The sequence below is a fragment of the Nipponia nippon genome, unplaced genomic scaffold (genome assembly GCF_047370975.1).
Source record: "Nipponia nippon isolate SJK-2023a ecotype South Korea unplaced genomic scaffold, ASM4737097v1 scaffold_8, whole genome shotgun sequence".
In the NCBI taxonomy this organism is placed as follows: domain Eukaryota; kingdom Metazoa; phylum Chordata; class Aves; order Pelecaniformes; family Threskiornithidae; genus Nipponia; species Nipponia nippon.
Window position 1 is genome coordinate 35,873,261 of NW_028262402.1, and position 21,761 is coordinate 35,895,021.

The window sequence follows — 21,761 nt, forward strand, 5'->3', positions numbered from 1 at the left end:
CAAATGTGTGCAGCTAAAAACAACCAGCTAACCTCTCCTGTTTCCTAAAATGTGAACACTTGCATTGGTGAGCAGAAGCTGTCTGTATGAATGCTAAGATGAAGCTTTGCCTCATGTAGTACATTGATTACATTTGTGGGTCTGCTTCTTTCTTTTTTGTGACTTTGACCAAATAATGAATGAAATTTAATTTGTGAGCACAGTGGTCATGAATTTAATTTCAATAGTGCTGAAATGGTCAGCTAACACCTTTTGAAGGTTCCTAAATACAAGTGAAAATTTAAATGTATCTGCATGGATTTCGGTGTATAAGTTTCAGAAAGTTTTATCTGTGATTTTGTTCTTTGGTGTAAACAGGGGGTAACAACAGTAGTGTCAAAGCAGAATTACATAATCCAGTCTGGGGTTTTGTTGCAGTCATAGGAGATTTCTTTTGCAAGTACTAACCAGTGTAAAAAAGGCCATGCAGATTTTCTAAGGGAAGGTGCCATGTGTTGGCAAAGTATTAATATCCTCACATTATGATGTACTATAAATCTGTTTTTAAAAATTGGCCAGATTTTAAAAGGCGCATGCACTGGCTTGGAGGCTGTGGTGGGAGGGTGAGCCCACTGAGTGCTGCTCATTAGTATACAGGCAACCTCCACTGGCTTACTTATCTCAGTACCTGCCTCCAGACATCCTTGGTATGCATATATTTCTACATATGTGAGCCAGTTTTCTCTTCAGAGACTTACTATCTTCTGTTTGCTGTTCTCTTCATCAAACTTGGAAAGTATTTCTTCAAACTGGCAGATATAATTACTTTTGAAATCCTCTTTCATTGTCCTCACACGAAATCAATATACAATATTAATCACAGACTAGCTAAAACTTCTCCTTCCGAATAGGAGTAACTACTATTTAATAAGAGAGTTCAGTTCTGCTGAGAGTGCCTAGTACTCATTTGGCTGCGTATCAGTTACAGCCACTGCGGTCTCAAGCTGAGAATAAAAGCCTCATTCACTCAAATGGTCTTATTTATTACCCTCTTAAAAGTTTCCACGGGTATGCGCTCAGGACTTTTCAACAGAACTGTTATTTTTCTCCAGTTTTACTCCTGTTCACATTAATTTAGAGAGGGGGAAAGTCTGTGTCATTGCAGTCAGGCCTATATAACTGTATTGCTTTGAATCCTCATTCCCAGATTAAAGGGAACAAAAGTGACTTTAGGATCAAATTATAGTCAGTTGGGACACCCTTTACATTCAGTGAAGTCCCTTTGGATGGATACAGAAGTGAGCTGGCTGGGCTAGAGTCTCAGACGTGGAAAAGCCGGGGTATTTCCAAATGTTAAACATATTTAAAAGGAGAGATGTAGAAGCCGGTCTATTCCATGAAAATAGACAAGAAACAGTAATGAGAAGTCCCCGCTCAGTGTGATTAGCATTTCCTGAGCGTTATCCGCTCTAATTCAGGTGGCTTGCTGTGAAGTGTGTGGTGCTTCCAAGGTAAGGTTGTTTTGCATCCTGAGGGGATGGGGCGTGGAGAACTTTTGTATTCCACCAAAGACAGAGAAGAAAAGAAAGTTGACTAAATGGTATTTTCTCCATCCAAACAGTAGTCCCTATAAGTTTGGCTCACCTGTTTCCTTGAAGGGTTCACAATCACAGCGTGTGGCAAATGTTTGCAACGCTGCACCCAGAATGGCCTAGCATGACACCGTGCTGGAAATAAGTACAGCCGGGTCACTCTGATGGGATGCCAAAATGATTAAAAAGGATACGGTTGCTACCCATCTTTTCTTTGACTAATCCCTTACAGGAGAAATAGTCCATAATAAAACCATATTTTTCCTCTGGGGAGTTACAGTTCATTGAGAATAGACCTGACAACATAATGGGCAGCCTAGGGCTTAGACCTAAAAGTAAAATAAGGTACCCAGGAAAGCATCTGCAGAAACACAGGTTCAATTTTTAAGAAATCTAGGAAAAAAAGTTTCAAATCTAGATACAGAAAACTCCAGCGACTCGAAGGTGTCAGTGAGTAACCCAGAGAATTGGGACGGTTTGTGATATGTCCTCATCCTTGAAGAGCACAATGCTTGCCTCTTATTTACTGTAGTTGTGACAGAAATAGATGCCATTTGCTATAAACAAGCGTATTTGCAACCAGTATTGTAGTATGTTCTGTTGTGGGCAATTAATTTTAAAGCCCATTGGCAGCTTGCTGGATAATACCTGCATTATTCTGATTATAAGCTGACTCAGAGCAACATTTGATTTCACAGTTAAGTTCAGTTTTATTCCCTTCTGGGCACCTCTGCTGCTGCTCCAATCCTCAGCTCTGCTGGTGTCCATGATTTTCCTGCTGTTGTTGGCATCACCGGTGCCGCCGGTCTTGCTACCCCTCTGCCACGCCTGGCATTGCTGCCCCTACCCAGGACGGAGCAGGAAGAGACATGGCAATGGCAGCAGCATCAGCAGCATGGCAGCAGGAGTGTCGGGACGAACTTCTGAGCAGGCAGGTTTGTGCCATGGCCCTGCAGCTTTCCGGACAGCTGGAGGGGGTTAGATAGATAACCAGGGGTCATTTGATGGTTTTGTGGCTGTCTGCTGAAGTGACATCTTACAGTGCTGCTTTTGGGTGACCATTTCGGGTGCGGGTTAGGATTTTTTCCTTTCATGTAGAGAAAAAGAGCCAGCTTGTAATCAGGACATTAAAGTAACTTACAGTGGTTTGAAATTTAACACCTGGCCAAATCCTGTTGTTATTCTGCAGTCAGAATGTTTAGCAGCATTCAGAAACACTGACTGAAGTGCCTAACTAAGGAGTGAAATGACCTATTACAGCTGGCCAGCACTGAGATTGGGTTTATCATTAGAGCAAATTAATTGTCCATAGAAATATACATCTGAGTAATTTTAGACTGAAAAAATTATCCTAGAATGACAAGGTGCTCTGTAAGAAATTAGATCAATAAAATGTTTAAGAATGTATACACATTTCCTTAGCATTTCCCCATTGCTCTTAAGAAAGCTAAATGTAAGTGTTCGTTAATAAATGTAAAAAAGCTACTACATCCCTTTTAAAGCCAGGGAAGTTAAAGCAAATACAGTGACCCTTCCAGTACCGGTAGAAGATCTGTAGCACTGGAACTTCCTGGTGACTCTTGGCTTGTATCAAACTGAAACTTAGCCAACAGGTTTTGTTTCTTTTTCACAACTTTATCTGGCATAACAGTTACTCTAAACTTTTAAAAGATGTTTTGTTTCTTTTTCAAAATTTTATCTGGCATACCTATTACTCTAAACTTTTAAAAGATTTTTTTTAGTGTAAATGAATTCTTGGCTTTCTTTTCTGACATTTACTCTCCTGTGAGCCTTAAACAAACATTCTTTATGCTGTGTGGACTAAACTGGTACCCAAATGTCCAGCCAAGAAAAACAACGGTATCTTGGCTTTCATTAATGAGGTTCAATGCAGGAATTTGTTTGGACAGGTCCTTTTCTGCATACGGGTAAATCAGTAGTGCAGTTGTACATCAAGGCTTGCTGCAGAGGTAGTTTCTATTTAAAATGAAACCACTAGTGGGGAAAAAAAATTAGCATGGGGTTGATTTCAAGAGAGACAGTTCTGGGATAAATCTTGTAAAGTGCTAAATGAAAGTCAGATACCTGAAAGAAAACTGTTATGGACGGGAAGTAAGCCACTTTTCGTGACACAAAGCTCTTTTTGACCACTGCTTTATCAAGGCTCTTTATAGATCTACAAAGATCTACTTCCTGGTCTACTGATGGTGAAATTCCAGATGCAGAGTCATGGAAAAATTAAGAACAAAGCAAGAAGAATTTATCTCTGATTTAGTTTAGTTAACAAACTTCCACATCACAATTGCCCTTGATTTTTTTTTTTTAATTTTTAATTTACTTGGTTCCATAATATTCATAGTTACTTTCTGCCATCATGTTTAGTTCTGTCTCATTTGTTCCTTTCCTTTCCTTTCCTTTCCTTTCCTTTCCCTTCCTTTCCTTTCCTTTCCTTTCCTTTCCTTTCCTTTCCTTTCCTTTCCTTTCCTTTCCTTTCCTTTCCTTTCCTTTCCTTTCCTTTCCTTTCCTTTCCTTTCCTTTCCTTTCCTTTCCTTTCCTTTCCTTTCCTTTCCTTTCCTTTCCTTTCCTTTCCTTTCCTTTCCTTTCCTTTCCTCTCCTCTCCTCTCCTCTCCTCTCCCTCTCCTCTCCTCTCCTCTCCTCTCCTCTCCTCTCCTCTCCTCTCCTCTCCTCTCCTCTCTTTTCTTTTTCTTTTTCTTTTTCTTTTTCTTTTTCTTTTTCTTTTTCTTTTTCTTTTTCTTTTTCTTTTTCTTTTTCTTTTTCTTTTTTCTTTTTCTTTTTCTCTTTCTTTTTTCTTTTTCTTTTTCTCTTTCTTTTTCTTTTCTTCTCCCTTCCCTTCCCTTCCCTTCCCTTCCCTTCCCTTCCCTTCCCTTCCCTTCCCTTCCCTTCCCTTCCCTTCCCTTCCCTTCCCTTCCCTTCCCTTCCCTTCCCTTCCCTTCCCTTCCCTTCCCTTCCCTCTCTTTTCCTCTCTCTCTTTTTTTTTTTTTTTTCCTGTATGAGTAATTCTCTCTGTCTATGGATGGAGCAAACCCTGGAGAATACAAAGTACTGCTACCCAGCTGGAGCTAGTCAAGGTATTGATCTCATTCCCTGTAGGATACATCTGCAGGTGTCTGTCTTTACCCAGGATTTATAAACAAGATTGGGATTACCTAATATACCTGCACAGGAGATGAGGTGAATCCTTACTCAGTTCAGTCTGCTCCTGTGAGTGTGAGATTCAGTGTTGAGCCTAGAAGGTCTTTGAACAAGACATCAGTCATCATAACAAATTACAAGTGGGTAATATACATGACACAAATTATAGGCACCAAACTTCCCAAAGGTATTGCAACTGCTGACATGACTTCCCATCGTTTATTACCAGATGGAGAGAGAAAGGGAGCTGGAAATAAGCAAATGTACAACTCCTCTGTGAAAAATGAAATTAAGCCATGTAGTGTTCTCTGAGGCTGCCAGTCTGTCCTTGCAAAGACAAGCAGGAAGATGCAAAGCTGAAGTCCTGCTGAAGCAAGCAGAGTTAAAATTAGTCCTAGAGTAGCATTGAGGAGACCAGGCTATCATGAAGTCCCCTTGTGCACCACACTATAGCCAAGCACTATGATTTTTGGAGCCAAAAAGGCCTCTCAGGTGGCCTCAACAAACCTGATGAGGTGACAAGTGAGATGATATCTGAGACTAGTTTGTTCCAGACAGCTTGTTCCTGCATTCAGAACAAGGCTAATAAACAGAGGACTGGAGAAATGTGAAAGGAAAACACATTTGACTGAAGTAGATGGCACTTGCTGTTTTAAAGTAAACTAGGGAAAAAGGACTTGACATGCTGGTGGGTTTGGGATTATGTTTCTTCAGAGGACTGTCAGTTTAACTTTGAATTAAATCCACTAAATGATGTGCACATGTACAGCAGGATTCAGGCACTTTGTTGTTGGATGAGCCCCACACTGTGATCCGTTTCTTTCCACAGCCTGGTCTCAAAAATAAAACCTGCTACTCAGTTGCTACCTAAAACTACTCGAGCCCAGGCTGCTCAATACCTATCTGTTGCTTGAGTCCAGCCAGGATCCAGATACAGGGGAGACAAGTAAATCCCTAGGGATGGAGCTAAAGGAGATTTTTCTTTATCATTGATGTGGCTGGACCCCCTTAATATTCAAGCTTCAATGTCTGCTCTGTGAACTGGATATTCACCTACAAATGTTCTTCTTAGGCTTTGAGCATTCAGCTTTGTATATCCTCTTCCCTGGAAAGTGTCCTCACCACTGGGAGAAGCTTAGGCACAGGGCTGCTCTTTGTCAGTCTTGTATGTGAAATCAGGTATTGCATGTGAAATAAAAAGCAGTGCAGGGGGCATGGGGGAAAGGTTTTCTCTTCTTCCTGCTATTCTATTCTTTCCAGGCTTTCTTAACAAATAGTGTGACCATGTCTAGCATTTGAAACATTATGTCTTATACAGTGTAATAGAACCTCTTTTTATCGCCAAGACATTGTGCTTTTTTTTAATTTTTTTTGTGTTTACACAGGTATGCATCAACTTAACACAAGAAGATAGAATCATGAAGATAGTAGTGCTATTTAATGGTTTAATTTGTAATAATAGTCTAAATAAGAAGTTTTCATCTAAAAGTGCATGATTTTTTAAAATTAACTGCATAAAGGTCTATACTGAATGAAGACATAAAACTATATTCATTGTTTTTAAGTATCATCTAATGAGAATAATGTACTATTATATTTTTAAATGCACAACTTTTGATTTTTATAAATGGCTGACATTGCAAAAATTGTGCATGTCCACATGATCCTGGGAAGATTGGGACAAAGATAAAATGGAGGAATGTAAGAAAAATTTAGTGGTGAAAGAATAGCAAGATGGGGGCAGCTGGTTACTATTAGCTAAAAGGCTTCTGTTTAAAGATTGTCTGGTACTGTCACGCACAGAGTGTAGTGTTAGTCACTACAGTGGACTGTAGTCAGTCAGTCAGTTAACACCTCCAAAGAAATAGTCTGCAGGTTTTAATGTTTCCTTGATTGTGGTGACAGGACTAAGAATAAATATTGTGCTATCTTTGTGGCAATGCTACTGTTAAAGATGAGCAGCCTAGCTGAAGAAAGGTTAACATTTTGGTACATAAAATAAAATATGTGTTTGGTGGTTTATCTTGCCAGCATTAGCTGGCTGTAACCAGTTGCTACTGCCAACTTTTTCCATTTCTGGTGAATAAAAATTATTTTAACACTAATGCTAATTTTCAAGACATCTAGGATTCTCTGATTTATAAATCTGATAAGGTACATGCCCTTTTCAGAGTGGAGGCAGGGGAAGTTGATCTGTCACACCCTGTCACACCAAGGGTAACTCAGCATCGAGGCAGAAAAAATGCGAAGCGCCTTATTCACCCAACCCAGTGCCCCCCTGCCTCAGTCAAGCTGCAGGATGCGCGAGATGTCCCGTTTGCTCTCCCTTCTGGGTGCCCCCCAGGCCAAGGCCACTGTGTGTTTCTCCAGTGCTTACTGGCCCTGAGTGGCCACTGCCAATCTTGTGTGCAGCCCCAGAAGACCACTGTGCTGGGGAGCAGCACCCTCATCCAAAGCCACCTGAGATGAAATCTGCAGGGCTGGCAGTAGCAGGAAGGCTAGGGCAGTGTTGCCCACCACCACAACTCTCCCTCAGTCCTTCTTTGTTATGACAGGGTGCATTTTTTTATCTATATGCGATAGAAAGGGATTTTGAGACCCAGACCTCCTGCATTGATTCAGGTCTTTCATAGAATCATCGAATCATTGAATGCTTTGGGATGGAAGGGACCTTTAAAGGTCATCCAGTCCATCCCCCCTGCAACTGGCAGGGACATCTTCAACTAGATCAGGTGGCTCAGAGCTCCATCTATCCAGCCTGTCCTTGAATGTTTCCAGGGATGGGGCATCTACCACCTCTCTGGGCAACCCGTTCCAATGTTTCACTACCCTCATTGTAAAAAATTTCTTCCTTATATCCAGTCTGAATCTACCCTCTTTTAGTTTAAAACCATTACCCCTCTTCTTTTTTGTTTTTTGTTTTGTTTTATTTTGTTTTGTTTTATTTTGTTTTGTTTTGTTTTGTTTTGTTTTTGTCTTTGTTGATGCTGGGTTTGTGCTCTTATAATTCATTAACCCTGGATTGACATCTTGAAATCACCTGGATGCTGAGGATACACAGAATAAGATGGTTTTGTTGCAGTATATGCACATAATGTAGTTTGATCTCCATTTAGTGCGTATGAAGTGTCTGGAATATATTCTAATACTAATTGTAGTGACTGTACTACTCATGACACAAATGTCTGGATTACAGTATCTCATAAATCACTATAGTAAGCAGGGTGTGTGCTCCCAAAGGAAGAAAAGCAGTCTTAGCTGTCTGGTAGTAATAAACCTAAAAATTCAATTTATTTTACGTTTAGACCTAAAAAGCAGCCTACACAGACTAGAATCAAATGTGTTATGTAGGGGGTATTAGATGGCTTCCTGCTATGATTTAGGCAAGGTTGTGGATGTATTATGAGAAAACACTAGGATATGACTGCATACAGGGGAAGAGATGTATCACATTTTTTAAGATGATTGGCATGCGATGCTTAACTTCCTTTCTTTCAACTTTCAAATGGAAATGAGAGTCCTGATCTGCACTGTTCTGTTCGTGGATTTATCTCAGACTTTTTTTTTAGTATAAGTCAGTGTGCATGGCCTAGTTTCAGAATAATATTTGCATTTAAGTCAAGAATTAGATTAAAAAAAGGACAAAGGCATTATTATGTTGAACTAATTTTCCACAAGGACAGATTTTTCCAAATAGTTGTTCCATTTTAGGTAAGGTAGAAATTTAACTTTCCAGGGAGGAAAAGCCCTAGGAATCTCTGTGAAAGGGTTTTATTTCCATTTACTGTCAAACCTTCTAGCACTGCCTGATCTCATTCATACTGAATGCATATGTACTGCCTTGCAGGTGGCAGGACATCATGTCAGTTGTTCTTGGGAGAACAGTGTAAAGGTTTTAGCTTTATTATGTTTTAATTTTATTACTAGGTGCTGTTTTTAGCTGCTTAGAGTGATATTCATTTAGGCTTCTGGTTTTGCCCTGGGAGGTGCTGGTCCGTTGCCATCCCAGTAAGAAAAGTGCTCAGACCCTGTAAGGTATCACTCACAATGCTATTTATTAGAGCTAACACAATAAGAAGAGAAAAGCAGAGATTGTCTTACATCACTTTAGGTGCTGGGAGCCTCAAGGATTGAACAGGACTCCGATCCACGTGCAGGATGCCTTGCAGACCCTGTTCATGGCAGAGAGGGCAAGCGAGTCACCCGTGCCAGTCATTCAACCTGTTATAGGAATTCCTAGCAAGGAAGCAACTCTATTCATCTTTTTTACTGTCAAAAAGGAAAGGCATTCTCCAGAGAACTTCTTGTTGCACTATTAAAGACAAGGCTTTACCACCAGTGCTGAGTGGGAGCTGCCCACAGGTTCCTCCGGCACCATAGGCTGTGGCGGCAGAAAGTGTGCGGCATGGCATGGCACGGCACAGCACAGCACAGCCTGAAGGCCACACTGGCCATGCAGCACCTGCCCAGGTTAGCTGCGATATGCGTCACTGGCTCCTGAATGTACAGTGGTCATCCGGTCAGGATCACTACAGCCTCCGTTGCCAGAAACTTGTAGTTTTCCACAAGTAGACCTTTAAGTCATTTATAATACTTCAGCACAGTAGTGGTGGACAGGATGGATAGAGATGAACAGACAGAATGCACAACTTTTTAAAATGTCAAAACTTCATTACAATAGTTTCTTGTACGATCTCCTGCCATTTTACTATCATTACCCTTTGCCAGTTTTTCTATTCCTCCCTTTCTGCTCTCCTTTCATCAGCCTTCCTGTTTTCCTGGTTTTTCCCCATTTTTCCAGTTACAGTCTATTTTATTGCACATTATTTTCTCATTCTATTTTTGTCATTATAACAAAATCTACTCTTCATCTCACTTGCCTTTTACTGCATTGCCCTGTGATTTCTGTGATATACGTTCTTTGGAGATGGTAGTCTGTCTTCCTATTTGTTTACATAGTACTTGCCACAGTAGGGCATTTGGATAAAGTCACAATGAAATCAATAACCCTGTGATATTTTGCTGCCTTTCGTTGCGTCTGGAGAAGTTAATATTTAACTCTAGTAAAAGCCATACTGTGGCTAATCTTTTTTTTTTTCCATTTCTTTCTTCTTCTTTTTTCCCCCAGTATGTGTCCACTGAGTATGTGTCCATTGCCAGGACTCCAGAAAAAATTAATGCATCCATGCCATTTTCTTTTCTATACTACTGCGTACCCAAGGTTTATTTGGGCTTCCCTAGCCACTTCACCTCTTCACATCTAACACTGAATGCTCTGTCCCTTCTTATCATCTCCCTTCTATGTGAAAAAAGGAAGTCCTTGTGCTAAGCAGTCTCATCACTGGTTCTGCTCTTCCCAGCTCATTTTTTAAGACTTTTTCTTTTGCTCTGAGTTAATGTAGACAATTTCAATTTCCCTAGAAGTCACTGTGCTTTCTAAACCTCTGCTGATGTTCTTTGTCTAACAAAGAATGTACTGTGTGAACCCTCTTATAATGCACTGTAGAGCACTGAAATTGCATCACGGAGCCTCAAATCTGCTCAGCAGCTGGACTCCTTACGGCAGGAATAATGTGACCAAATGGTAGCTGAGCAGCTCTGAAGCCAGGATTTCCATGTTGAACTGCAGCACTGGAATTGATTCAGTGAGAAAAAAAATGCCAATGGCCTCTTGAAATATACTTTAATATTATTTGATAGTGTTTTATCCAACAGCCTAATCCTTTTCTGCAAATTGCCTTTTAACACTCAGGCTGACATTTTATTCTACCTGCCATTTTTTTAATAAAGGCAGAGAATCTTCTGTCTGGTAAAAGATGAGACATTTAAAAGGCAGGGTAGTGAGTGTTTTTTTTTTTCTCCAGCTGAGGTTCATTTGCATAAGAATTTTGAGGTTGATAAACTTTTCTTTCTGAAACTATGCAGAGTCCAGGCAACTGTAACTTGTATTGCTTTGTTGTGTTTTCCTGACTTCTCCTGCCTGGAATTTTTCAGATGTCAGTTCTTCAGACTTACCATCAGTCTGAGCCACCCTCCCAGTCTGGTGGTGTGCCTCTGATACTGATTGGTTTGTACCATAAGGTCAGAGAAAGACACAAGAAACCTGACATCAGACAAATAGAGCAATATTTCCTCCTTTGGAGTTACAAAGTGTGAATAGCATGCAATATCTGCACAGACATCTGCAAACGTCAGTGAAGATGTACACACTGGGCTGCATTTACAAACAGTAAATTTACAAACATTTAAAATGTTTTTCCAGAGGGATGTTGGAAGTATGTGCCTGATTCCCTATTCTGGGCTTAAGTGCCAAGCTGCATAGAGAACATGAACAACCGGCACAGGGAGTTATCAGTTGCATGGTGATAGTATGGAGCTTGTCTCTATAGAGCTGGTGACTTCTTTAGAGAAGAGACCAAATTTCTGTGTAGACAGAGACATGTATTTCCTATGGTTTTAAAAAACAGAGGGTGCGCTGTTCTTCTAAGACAAAGGGGAGGGGAAGGGAAGGAAAGCTTTCACAGTGTGCCTACAGCAGTATATCTTTGTGCAGACTCAAAAATTAACTAGGTGCTGAGCTATGCAGCATGGGCCAGGCCAGGTAGAAGGAGACATGTAGATTCACATGTTTAGGTAAAGCATGAAATATCAAAGATAAGAACATGATGGAAAGAAGATGCCTCTAACTTCAGGTGCAGCGAGGCAGGGACGTAATTTTAGACAGAACTATCCAAGTTTCCACATTAGGTGCTTTCAGTTCTTTTTGAAAATTGGCCAAGGCCAGCAGCTTGAGATACAAATTGTATCATAGTCATTTACTGCAGTTTAGGCAATACCAAATATGGGAAAGAAAATTGGAGCCAGTGCTGTAAATGTAAAAAAAACATTTCATGGTCACTTTTTGTTGCTGATATTTTTCCTTCCATTACCTTTGCCAACAAATGACACAGAGCACTCAGCAGAAAGTGAAATCATTTTGGTGGAATTATTTTTCCTTCTTTTTTCCAGCAATTAAAGAGAGTAGCACTTAACAAACATTAACGAAATACTGCCTTCTGCCAAAAATCCTTTATACTACTATAACCCCAATGCCTATATATAAAGAATAATACTTGCATTGGTATATTCTGATGTACCAATTCTAAGCCAAGCTTTTGCATGGGCTTGTTACACTACATATTAGGTATCAGTTTCCCATCAAAGGCCTGCATAATGTGGTTTCTCAGTCTAAACTATTCTAAGTACCTGCTCCTGCCCAAAGAGATGACAAGCTACACAAACACACATGCATCTAGCCTTTTTTTACAGTAGTTTTTAAAAGTTCCATAGAAGTCCAGACATACAGACCTTCCGAGGCAAGAGGGAGCACACATGAAAATAATCACACAAAACAGATTTGCTTTCCTACAGTTCATCATTATAGCTACCTTTACAACAACCTTTAAATGGCCAAAAAGCCAAGTACCTTCTTAGAGCAGCATACAAGAGAAGATTGACCTGATTGTGCTGACTTCTCTTTGTGTCCAAAGAGGGACTTGTACAAGCGCAGACTGATTTTCCTTCTGACTGCACTCCAGGAAAAAGCTAGGAACCATCTCCTACCATCCCACTGTTGTATCACACAAGTGGATTAGTTTGTGGCTGCCAGTTTGTGGCTTCATTTGAGCATGTGAGCAAAGCCAAATGGTGGTCACAACAGTATTGGAAACCGCTAAAGGTCTTAATTATTTCCCTGCTTTTTTTTTTTTTTTTTTAATCACTATTCCCAATTCATCTGGGCTAATTGATCCTTTGAAATACAACTGCCAGTAATGGACCTTTACATTACATGTAGCAAGCAGCCTGCCCACCTCAGAGTGTAATTCTGTCATTAATGTAAGCAAACATTTGACCAAATTTAATGCCAAACAGATGTGGCAGAATTCTTGTGAAAAGAATACTAAGTTAAAAATAACAGAACAAGTGAAAAAAGGGAACAATGAATTGGGGCTTTTTGGGGACTGGTATTTTTAAGGGTGACAACATGAGAAAATGAGTTACAGTAAGCCTCAGGTATTACATATTATTTAAAACATTCAGTTCATAAGAAATGGGTTATCTGACTCTGGAAATATTTTTCTTCAGCTCTCATTCCTTTGGAGTGGTTTCTTAACTTTATAACTGCTGGAGAAATATAGAAAAACAGTCATATGGGCTGGTGTGGACTGCAGGAGGTCTCCAGTCCAACCCCATGCCCAAGGCAGGCTCAGCTGTGAGGTCAGACACAGTTGCTCAGGGCTTTACATGGCCAGGGCTTGGAATCCCCCAAGGACAGAGATGGCACAGCCTCTCCAGGCAGCCTGTCCCAGCACTTAGTTATCCTGCCATGGAAATTCCCCATCCCCGCTTTCTCTGGCTGGAAACTCTCCAATTTCCATTTATGGCCACCATTGGCAAAAAGCCTGGTCCCTGGTAACCTCCTCATAGGTAAAGCAGGCACCTCAAAGCTGCCCTTCTCCAGTCCAGCTCTTGCTGCCTCTCCTCACAGTGTCTGTTGAAACCTTGCTCATGTACATCCAGCCAACAACATCTACTGCCCTCGTCTCATCCACAAATCCAGTCATTTTATCACAGATGACCATCCAGCAGGTCAGGCATCTTTTAGCCTTGGTTAATCCTCGCTGACTATGCCCAGTGCCTGTCTTCTCCCTTGCTTGCTCGTACATGCCCAAGAGTTCTTGCTCCACCCATGATTTTCCCAGGGACCGAAAATGAGGCCAACCGGTCTGTAGCTCCCCAGATTGTTCCATTTGCCCTTCTCTGAAGATGGGTGCAACATTTGCTTTGCTTTGGTCATTGGGAACCTCCTCCGGTCTCCATGACCTGTCAGAACTGAAGGAGAGCAGCCTTGCGAGGACATCAGATAGCTCCCTCAGCACCCTTGGGTGCAGCCCAGCTGGGCTCAAGGGTGTGGGTAGGTTGAGGGCTCATTTGAAAGCCACCAAGTACCACAGCCTCTGTCATTAAATTACCTCCCTCCATCCAGCAGCTGGTCCAAATATGCTGTTTAACCTCCACTGGCTGAAAGCAACTGGTGTCTAGTGCTGAACCACTAACTATAGCATCTCAGACAGAGCTATGTGAAATATTTTGATATGTTGATTGTCACTCTGTTCCACCGTGACTGTCACTTTCCAGTGTTTTCCAGTCTTAACATACTTTTAATTTTTTGAGAGACTGTTCCAGTCTGTGTCATTCAGCTTCAGATCTTCAGGTGATGAAAGGTAGCCTTGTGGAGGATTTTCCCTCTTATTTAAAAAATTTCCACGTGACTATTTTTAATGCTAGAAAGATGCTTAGTTGGTGGAAATTTCTCATAGCTTCATGCAAATTAACTGAAGTACATGGATTACACAGCTGAGCTGCCAGTCTAGCAGATTTAATATTTTCTGAGTGTTCTTCAGGCTACTAGTAAAAATTCAACCTTCAAAGGTCAAGAAGGGTGGAAGCCCGCCTAAGTGCATCTACACCAATGCATGCAGCATGGGCAACAAACAGAAGGAGCTGGAAGTGATTGTGCAGCAGGAAAACTATGACATAGTTGCTATCACGGAAACATGGTAGGATGACTCGCACAATGGATGGCCATAAACTCTTCAGAAGGGATAGGCAAGGAAGGAGGGGGCGGTGGGATAGCCGTGTATGTTAGGGAGTGTTTTGATTGTCTAGAGCTTAATGATGGTGATGATAGAGTTGAGTGTTCATGGATAAGAGTCAGGGGGAAGGCCAACAAGGCAGATATCATGGTGGGAGTCTGTTATAGAGCACCCAACCAGGATGAAGAGGCAGAGGAAGTATTCTGTAAGCGGCTGGGAGAAGTCTCACAATCACTAGCCCTTGTTCTCGTGGGGGACTTCAATTTACCAGATGCCTGCTGGAAATACAATACAGCAGAGAGGAGACAGTCTAGGAGGTTCCTGGAGTGTGTTGAAGATAACTGCCTGACACAGCTGGTGAGGGAGCCAACTAGGGAGGGCACCCTGCTGGACCTGCTGTTTGCAAACACAGAAGGCCTGGTGGGTGATGTGACAGTTGAAGGCCATCTTGGGCATAGTAACCACAAAATGATAGAGTTTTTTATTCTTGGGGAAGTAAGGAGGGGGCTCAGCAGAATTTCCACCTTGGACTTTTGGAGGGCAGACTTTGGCCTGTTTAGGAGCCTGGTTGACAGAGTCCCTTGGGAAGCAGTCCTGAAGGGCAAAGGAGTCCAGGAAGGCTGGATGTTATTGAAGAAGGAAATCTTACAGGCGCAGGAGCAGGCTGTCCCCATGTGCCAAAAGATGAGCCAGCAGGGAAGAAGACCGGCCTGGCTGAACAGAGAACTTTGGCTGGAACTCAGGAAAAAAAGGAAAGTTTATGACCTTTGGAAGAAGGGGCAGGCATCAGGAGGATATAGTGAGATTATGCAGGGAGAAAATGAGAAGGGCCAAAGCCCAGCTGGAACTTGATCTGGCTACTGCCATAAAAGACAACAAAAAATGTTTCTATAAATGCATTAGCAACAAACGGAGGGCTAAGGAGAATCTCCATCCTTTACTGGATGCAGGGGGAAAGATAGTGACAAAGGATGAGGGAAAGGCTGAGGTACTTCTTTGCCTCAGTCTTTAATAGTCAGACCAGTTGTTCTTGGGGTACCCAGCCCCCTGAGCTGGAAGACAGGGACAGGGAGCAGAATGAAGCCCCCATAATCCAAGGGGAAATGGTTAGCAACCTGCTACACCACTTAGAAACGCACAAGTCTATGGGGCCAGATGGGATCCACCCAAGGGTACTGAGGGAGCTGGCAGTAGTGCTCACCAAGCCACTTTCAATCATCTATCAGCAGTCCAGGTTAACCAGGGAGGTCCCAGTTACCTGGGAGGTTAGCAAATGTGGCGCCCATCTACAAGAAGGGCTGGAAGGAGGATCCAGGGAAATACAGGCCTGTCAGTCTGACCTTGGTGCCAGGGAAGGTTATGGAGCAGATTATCTCGAGTACCATCATGTAGCACATGCGGGACAATCAGAAGATCAGGCCCAGTCAGCATAGGTTCATGAAGGGAAGGTCCTGCTTGACTAACCTGGTCTCCTTCTATGACACGGTGACCTGCTTAGTAGATGAGGGAAAGGCTGTGGATGTTGTCTACCTGCAGTTTAGTAAGGCCTTTGACACCATTTCCCATAGCATTCTCCTGGAGAAACTGGCTGCTCATGGCTTGGACGGTCATACTCTTTGCTGGGTAAAAATCTGGCTGGATGGCCAGGCCCAAAGAGTTGTGGTAAATGGAGTTAAACGTAGTTGGCAGCTGGTCACAAGTGGTGTTCCCCAGGGCTCAGTACTGGGGCCAGTTCTGTTTAATATCTTTATCAATGATCTGGACGAGAGGATTGAGTGTACCCTCAATAAGTTTGCAGATGACACCAAGTTGGCCAGGAGTGTCGATCTGCTGGAGGGCAGGAAGGCCCTGCAGAGGGACCTGGACAGGCTGGATCGATGGGCCGAGGCCAACTGTATGAGGTTCAACAAGGCTCAGTACCGAGTCCTGCACTTGGGTCACAACAACCCCATGCAACGCTACAGGCTTGGGGAGTAATGGCTGGAGAGCTGCCTGGCAGAAAAGGACCTGGGGGTGTTGGTTGACAGCCAGCTGAATAGGAGCCGGCACCGTGCCCAGGTGGCCAAGAAGGCCAACAGCATCCTGGTTTGTATCAGAAATATTGTGGCCAGCAGGACCAGGGAAGTGATCGTCCCCCTGTACCCGACACTGGTGAGGCCACATCTCCAAACTCTGTGTTCAGTTTTGGGCCTCTCACTACAAGAAGGACATTGAGGTGCTGGAGCGTGTCCAAAGAAGGGCAATGAGACTGGTGAAGGGTCTAGAGAACAAGTCTTATGAGGAGCGGCTGAGGGAGCTGGGGTTGTTTAGCTTGGAGAAGAGGAGGCTGAGGGGAGACCTTATGATGTTACTGTACCATAGGCTTCAATGTGGAATCAAAGAAACATTTGCTCTCTGCAACTACCTGAAAGGAGTACTTCTCCCAAGTAACAAGCGATAGGACGAGACGAAATGGCCTCAAGTTGCACCAGGGCAGGTTTAGGCTGGATATTAGGAAAAAATTCTTCGCTGAAAGGGTAGTCAGGCACTGGAACAGGCTGCCCAGGGACGTGGTCGAGTCCCCATTCCGGGATGTATTTAGAAGACGTGTAGATGTGGTGCTTAGGGACATGGTTTAGTGGTGGACTTGGCAGTGCTACATTAATGATTGGACTTGATGATCTTAAAGGTCTTTTCCAACCTAAATGATTCTATGATTCTATGAATGACTGCAGATTTTGATACATTCACAGGTAAAAGAAATATGACCTCAAAAATACACAAAACCCTGGTGGTATATACCATATATATATATAATATATACGTATAGTTCATTACTGTTTTAGTTAGACCTGAAAAATATTGAGCTTGTGTGGGCTTTGAGGTTTTTGGGACTACACCCCAATGAAGATAGATCAGAGACATTTAGGAAAAACTCCTCTTTTGCAGAGTATTTATTTTAAGAATTCTGATGAAAACTGAACTTGGCAGTTGCAGCTGAGGGTTTCATTTAAAACACTGTATCTTTTTAACTAGTCTCTGCCAAATAAATGGCAGCCATGCAAAAGCAATTAAGAGGGTTTGAGATTCTGAATTTACTAAAAAATTAAGCTAAGAAATAGCTACCAAATTGACAAACAAAGTCACCCCTTACATACAAGATCTAATCCATTCTCTAGTTCCCACTTTCTCTTCACTAGTTGCTCCATAGAGGTATTGAAGCCTAGAGCCACACTGAAATATGGAAGAAATTATTCTGCTCATCCTTCCTCTAAATAAATAAATAAATGAGTATGCCTCTCAGTTATAAAATAGTGCAGAACTGACTGTACTCGATTTAAAACATTCTGTTTGATTGCTTTTTATGAAAACTCCTATAGAACCTAAGAAATATGTTTTAAGTGTTGTGTTAAAATAATGAAAACTATTTCTAAATGATGGAATTTAACCTACATTCATGACTCAAATTTCTATTTTATCCTGAATGTCAGTCCATTACTCTTACAATTAAGTAAATGTAACAAAATTGTAAATGTGATATATGTAGTAGATCTTATTTTGAATTGTAATTCAAAAAGGAAAAAAGTATGTGTTTGCAAATTTTACTGATTAGGAAGTACCTAGAAAGATTTCAGCTGCTGAGAGAAACCTCATTCATTTTCCCTGTGCATCTGAACATATAATCATTGTATCATTTTAGAAAGATTTTCAGATTCAGCGTAGACTGCAGAATAAAGCTGGACAGGTAATCCACCAAAAGATTCTCCTGCCTATATACATTGTTAAAGGTGACTTGCACCATATTTTCAGTCTAGATATAGCTGGAACCTAGTGGATGGGAAGCTGGGGGTTGGGAGGACAGCTTTCAGGAACAAAGCAATTAAGTAACCTTGCCCTGATTAGGATCTGTAACCCCATCTTAAAATAGTTTTATGGAAACTTCACTTCTCCTTGTACCTTGGCCACCTGAAGTAGTGTTTGGCAAGGTCTGTTGGTGTTTCTTTCAGATGTACCCTCTCTTCCCTGCAGACCATGGCAGGAGGAGAAAAGGAGGCAGGAGACGGTGAACCAAGGAGCCAAGGGTGGGAAACATCTTGTTTGCTAAGGAAGGAGAAAGTCCATGAGACTGGAGATACTGAGGAAGAGACTTTCTTTTTCTCTGTGCCCTCAGCTTCAGTGGGTAAGCAGGCAGAAAATGTTAAAAAGCAGCAAAGGCAAAATGCTTGGTCTAGTTCCTGTGAAAACAAAATAAAGTTTCCTTCTGGCTTTTCAGGTTTTGGTCCTTTGAAGAGAACAAAAGCTCTCTAAAGGTCAGTTGCCCTAAGGAGCAGGCATGGGAGCGGGGGCATTGTCTCAGTTAATAAATATCCTGTTTGCTGAGTCTCCTGACATGGCAGCAATTCACATTAAATTTAGTGGGGAGGTAGGGAAGAAGAGAGGAAGGGAAGAGTATGTGTGGTGCTTGTATTTTACCTTCTAGCAGAAGTCCTTAGAGAAGACATACATGAGTTGTGTAGTCTGGATATATATTTTTTCTGAACTCTCTAAGTTTCATTGCTGTTTGACTGTTGTTAAGGATTTATGTATCTCACATACAACAGCTGCTCAGTGCTATGGTGCCACATGCATAGAAGAAAGAATAAATGCTTTTGGTCTCACTGCCCCAAAGTAGGTTCACCTGAATTTGCTCCGCTGTAAAAGCAAATCCCCTCTGCTCTTTGGGGCCCCTGTAGCAATAGGAACTGAATGCGTCAGAATGCAAGACCTACGAGTGTGTGATATGCTATTTCTTAAGAGCATCTCCTTGCTCTGCATGCCCAGCACAGACATGCCATGCAGGTAGCTAAAACAGCACTGCTTGGTCCAGAATAAATTAATCCGCAGGGCCCATTCGGGCTCAAGAATCCCATGCAGGCAGGAGGGCACCTGGCCTGGCCAGAGAGAGCTGGCGTGTTGTTAACAACAGGTTTGCTGATTTTTGCAGAAGGACTTATCTGCCTTAAACTTGAAAAGGCACAAAGGGTGGCTGGGATTAACTCAAAGTTAAGGGTGACAGCATTTCAACTCCTGCTTGTAGAGGAGGTATTACAACATCAACCTAATAATCTAGTGGTTCAAAGAGGTAATTAAGGTTTAACTGCCTGGTGCAAGCAACATGCTTAATTAACATCGGTCTGCTATTAAATGAGATTACAAGCATTACCTACAGACAGTTGATGTGCACTCTTCCAGTCTGTTTTCCATACTAAACTCATTTCATAACAAACGCCATCACTCCGAATGTCCCCCCCTTCCTTCTTCTTCCACCAGCTTTATATGCTGACCATGTCGTCATATGGTGTGGGATATCCCTTTGGTCAGTTGGGGTCAGCTGTCCCAGCCGTGTCCCCTCCCAACTTCTTGTGCACCCTCAGCCTGCTCACTGGTGGGGTGGGGTGAGGAGCAAAAAAGGCCTTGACTCTGAGTAAGCACTGCTCAGCAGGAACTAAAACATCCCTGTGTTATCAACACTGTTTCCAGCACAAATCCAAAACATAGCCCCATACCAGCTACTATGAAGAAAATTAACTCTACCCCAGCCAAAACCAGCACAATGATACAGAATAAAAGATCATTACTTGTATGTAACTAGATCTCCCAGTAGGCCTAGGTTCCCAAATCCAGAGGAAATTATTTTAAGAAAGTATAGTTAGACCAGCATCTGTCAGAAAACGTTCCAGCATCCTGTCTTGGAGTAGGTGACATGGATTTTAACAGGTTACATCTTCTCAGTGCCCATCCTGACATGTTTTTCTTGGCTGAATTTTTTTCTATATAATCTTCTTTTTCTCCACAACTTAGGGTTTTTTTGGGAAAATGATGTATTTTTAAATATGTTGGTTTGACTTCAAGGATTTGGTTGTGTTCTTAACTTCTTATCAAGCTCCATTATACCTATAGAAGACAGACAAACTAAAACGAATACTGGCATATCCTAGAAGAACCCAACCATGTGTACGACTCCAACAGCAAAGCTCAGTTTCAGAGCCACAGAATTTAAATGAGGGCACTGAACAAAATAGTTCCCTGTCTGAAGATATTGTAACATAAGGCAAGGCAAACAAGGGAGACCATAATGCAAATACAAAAGACCTGTGTGAGGTTAGTGGCTGACCCAGAAAAAGAAAAAAAAAAAAAAGGAAAAATAAGAAAAATAAGGGAAAAAACCCAAACTGTTATTTGTACGTAAAGAGTAAGAAACTGACTCATTTCAGTTATAAAATAGAAAAACTCAGGATACATATGAGGAAAATAACTTGATAAATCATATTAGTGTAGATTCTTGAAAACTGAGTAAGAATATCTGGAAAAAGTTGAGTGAATTGATTTGGAATAAAGAACATAATCTAAAGAGTATTGCCTTTTTATGTCTGCTGTCTAAGACACCTGGAAGGCTCCTTGCCTGTCAAAAGCAGGTTACAGTTAAGTTACCATACTGCAGTCTAGGACATTAAAAGCACAACTAAGGAAACTGATCTACTGGAAAGCAGAGAATTTCACAACTATGGAAACTGGTCTACTAGATTATTGAAATGTTAAGCTGAGGATGAATGGTATTGATAACTGGAACTGGGAAGCCGTTTTACATAATACAATTTCCCATGTTTTAATTGACTTAAGAGGTGCTCACTATAACAATAGCTCTTTTATATATTCTGTGACTAAAAAAATCCACCACTAAAATTTCCAAGAGTAAAAGAAGCTATAAATTAAAACAGTGAAATATTGCAACAGAACTTAAATCATGTTTATTATTTTTAATGACTGTCACAGCCATTCAGAGCTAGCAATAGCACTGAATCTGGAGGAAGTTATGTCCTCCTTGTCAGCACAGTAAAAGTTTGTTGGAGCAGATGACTTCTTCCATTTTTATCTTCTAATGCATTCATGTTATAACGCAGCTCAATTTTTAATTGCTAGGCCACTTGAAAATGCGCTAAGTAATGGTGATCTGGCTGGCAATCTTAACTATAACTGCAGTGTTCATCTGAAGGGTTTCCTGTCATTTTCTGTTGTGCTGGAAAGGGAGCAGCGAGAAAGCCAAACACATGCTTCCAGTCAAACCAAATATAAGATGAAAGCACATGTATTAGGTTTCTGGGATCAAATCAGCCTTTGGTCTAAGGGCTGAGAGCCCTTAGACTTGGTCAGTTTTAGTGATACAGGATACTTGGTTACCATAATTATTATCAGTAAACTAAGCAAATTGTTATTATTATTAGGGCCACTCAAAACGCTTATGTGTAAATGGGGACTGAACTACAGTAATGCCTTTGGTGCACTGAGCTCTTTTGGTAAAAGACAAGTTAGGGGATTTTGAATAGCACACATGTTAATTCAGCAACGGTTTCACTGGCTACTCATTCCTTCTCAGCACTGGTGA